Source organism: Panthera leo, chromosome A1 (genome assembly GCF_018350215.1).
Source record: "Panthera leo isolate Ple1 chromosome A1, P.leo_Ple1_pat1.1, whole genome shotgun sequence".
NCBI lineage: Eukaryota > Metazoa > Chordata > Mammalia > Carnivora > Felidae > Panthera > Panthera leo.
In genome coordinates this window covers 91,627,258-91,629,949 of record NC_056679.1, presented here as the reverse complement: position 1 = coordinate 91,629,949, position 2,692 = coordinate 91,627,258, and positions in this window count along the sequence as shown.

Sequence of the window (2,692 nt, the reverse complement as noted above, 5' to 3'; positions counted from 1 at the left end):
GATTCAGCTGTTGAAATGGTTGCACACTAACAATAAATTGAACTTGACATATAAGGCAGAAAAGGTAAACTTCATGCATGCCTGCAAGGAAAAGCTGTAGTTGGAAAGAACAGCCTCTCTGAAGAAAGTCAGAGTTGATCTTATGCAAGGTTTTGGAAAACTTGGTCTAGGGACTGGTGGATTTTCAAAAGTACCTGTTTATAGATTAACAGACATTCAACTGCTAGTGTGATCACTGGAATAAGGCTGTTATTGAGTGGCTTACTTTCTATGGTCACTGGAGCGAGGCATTTGCTGATTGTCTAGAGGCATGGGACGGTCTGCTAACTGGTTGACTTTCAGAAGGTGGAGTCTGTCATTAACTGCTCACTTTCAGAGGCATGCCGATCTTCAGAGCATGTGTACTGATCCGAAGTTATCTCTAATAGTGATTACTGGTTTACAGCTTGAGACTTTGGCAAAAAGAAGCCTTATCTTTTCTTTAATGTGGGGAACAAGAGGGGCACCTGGGTGACTTAGTTGGTTAAATGTCTGACTTCGGCTCAGGTCATGATCTCATGGTTCGTGAGTCTGAGCCCTGCATCGGGTTCTGTGCTGACACCTCAGAGCCTAGAGCCTGCTTCAGATTCTGTGTCTCCCTCTCTCTCTGCCCCTCCTCCACTCACACTCTGTCTCTCTCAAAAATAAATAAACATTAGAAAAAAATGTAATATGGGACACAAGACTTGCCATTCTCTGTCCCCCCTTGTGTTCTTTCCTCAGCCAAAAATACAGGAGGCTACAAAGTGTTGTTCAGATCTTTATTTGTGGAAATATGAATTTCAGCTAGTGTTGCTGTTTAACTTAAGTACCAATTACTGAAGCAGAAAAAGAGCTGAATTTTCATTATTGGGGGAAGAAAAAAAAAACAACCCACCACACCACAACTGATTATGTTAAAGCTGACCTGACAAAGTCAATCCAGGATGCAGGACAACATCATTAAACGTGAGACCTATATACAACACACCTGGCCACACCACCTGGGTCAGCTTAGCCTCTTCTCACTCACCAACCTCATTTATTTGCTTGGAACACCACATATTATTAATTCAATGCTTTATCTGTCTCCTGTTCTCTATCCATCTGCCTTGCAGGAAGTTTGGTCTCTCATTCATAGATCACGTGAATTAACACAGCCCAGATTTCTAGGCGTCCATCTGTACAGCTTTCTTCAACCCCCTCAATTCATCTCCCACACATCATTGCCAGAACAATATCCTTTAATATCTTAAATTTTTTTTAAAAAAAATGTTTATGTATTTTGAGGGAGAGAGAGTAGGGGGACGGCAGAGAGGGAGAGAGAAAATCCCAAGTAGGCTCTGAACTCTATCAGCACAGAGCCCAGGGCAGGATTCCATCCCATAAACTCATGAGATCATGATTGGAGCCAAAACCAAGTGTCAATCAACTGAGCCACTCAGGTCCCCTTCCTTCAGCATTTTTAATTGATTCCATCAATTTAGGATAAAATTTTAACTTCTTCACATGGCAAATAAGCCTTTTGTTATCTGGCATCTGTGTTTGCCTCAAACTTGTAACAGATCATTCTCTTACTCACCAGTTCTGTACTTGAGTTCCCACAAAGTTCCTGATTATTACCAACCTGTACCTTTACACATGCATAGTCCCTCTTATTTAGAATGGTCATTTCCCCCTCTGGAGAGTTCCTATTCTTCCAAAGCCTGGCTTAGGCACACTGCCTCTGGAAAGCTTTGTCTCCAGGTTTCCTTGGCTAGGTTCCATCTTCTCTTTCTTCAACCTGTGCAAACCCCTAACATATCTGCATTGCAATACAGTCATAATCTATCAATTTGCTTGTTAAAGCTATATTTACATACTGTGACATAATTTGCTTCCTCGTTTGCTAGTCTCTCAACTCCATTCCATCCCCTTCCCCCAAATTCATGGCATCTCTAAGAGCTGTGTCTTTCTTCTTAAGACTACCAGTCTGTAGGGGCGCCTGGTGGCTCAGTTGGTTTAGTGTCCAACTTTGGCTCCGGTCATGATCTCATGGTTTGTGAGTTTGAGGGCTGCATTGGGCTCTCCACTCTCAGCACAGGGCCTGCTTTGGATCCTCTCTCTCTCTGCCCCTCTTCTGCTCGCATTCTCTTTCTCTCTCAAAAAATAAACATTAAAAAATTTTTTTTAAAGACTACCAGTGTGCAGCATAGTAGCTGCCCCAGAACTAGGGCAAAAACAAAAACAAAAACAGAGTTGTTTATAATTGCCTTTTGTTTTCCTGAAATTGTGTGACACGTGAGCATACTAAGTGGAAAACCTACTTATGTCATGAAATCATTGACATATCTTTCAATCTTTTGGCACAGGTATTAGATTCATGAAACTTCTTTGGATAGCTCTTTCCCTATCTTTGGATAGCTATCTTTCTTTGGATAGCTCATATCCATGGAATGTATATTTCCATGAAATGTATATTTCCATGAAATATACATTCATGAATTCATGTATATTTAATAGTTTTAAATTTGAAATAATTGCTTAATGTACCTAGGATGACAGCTCCGTGTATAGCAGGTATACTTTCATGATAAATGACTTCACAATAAATAATAAATTCTGAGAACAGAATGAGTGATTGGTTAGGAAATTGCAAATTCACAGCAATTACTAGAAGGACCAAGGATGAAGA